Raw genomic sequence first — 547 nt, forward strand, 5'->3', positions numbered from 1 at the left:
CATGACTTGACGTGTCGTTAAAAAATCTTAGGAGCAGCGAGGGCCTAGGAGGAGAAAGAGAATCTTCACTTTCTGGGGACAAAGAGCATCATTACAGGTCCATTCGTTGGTATGTGTAGGATGGAAAAATCTGTAACCAATGCACGACACACAGTAGTAAGACCAGATAAATTCCATAATACAAGAGGAGTTTGCGCTATTGCTGCAGCGACTGCTCAGGCAACATTTATTGATACAGAACTCGATAGGACAACGGAATCATCCGTTACAAGAACACCTATCCACAAGACATGCATTATATAAGCATGTATTATAAAAAAGTCTGCTACGCCAGCACTGACTATTGTAACAGGAGCTCCAAAAGTTTTAGTTCAAATGAAATAGGTTCATAACGGAGGAGCAAACAGTAGAGTATCCAGTTGAGACATCACATGACCTCGCTACCTTTCTGAACGCGTTAGAAGCAGCGGAGAATAGAGAACACATACAACATGAAGTAACGAAGGTTTTCACTGTAATCAAAAGCTTAATAAGACAGTAGTTACAC

The sequence above is a fragment of the Plasmodium inui genome, assembly GCF_000524495.1.
Source record: "Plasmodium inui San Antonio 1 unplaced genomic scaffold supercont1.62, whole genome shotgun sequence".
Taxonomy (NCBI): Eukaryota; Apicomplexa; class Aconoidasida; order Haemosporida; family Plasmodiidae; genus Plasmodium; species Plasmodium inui.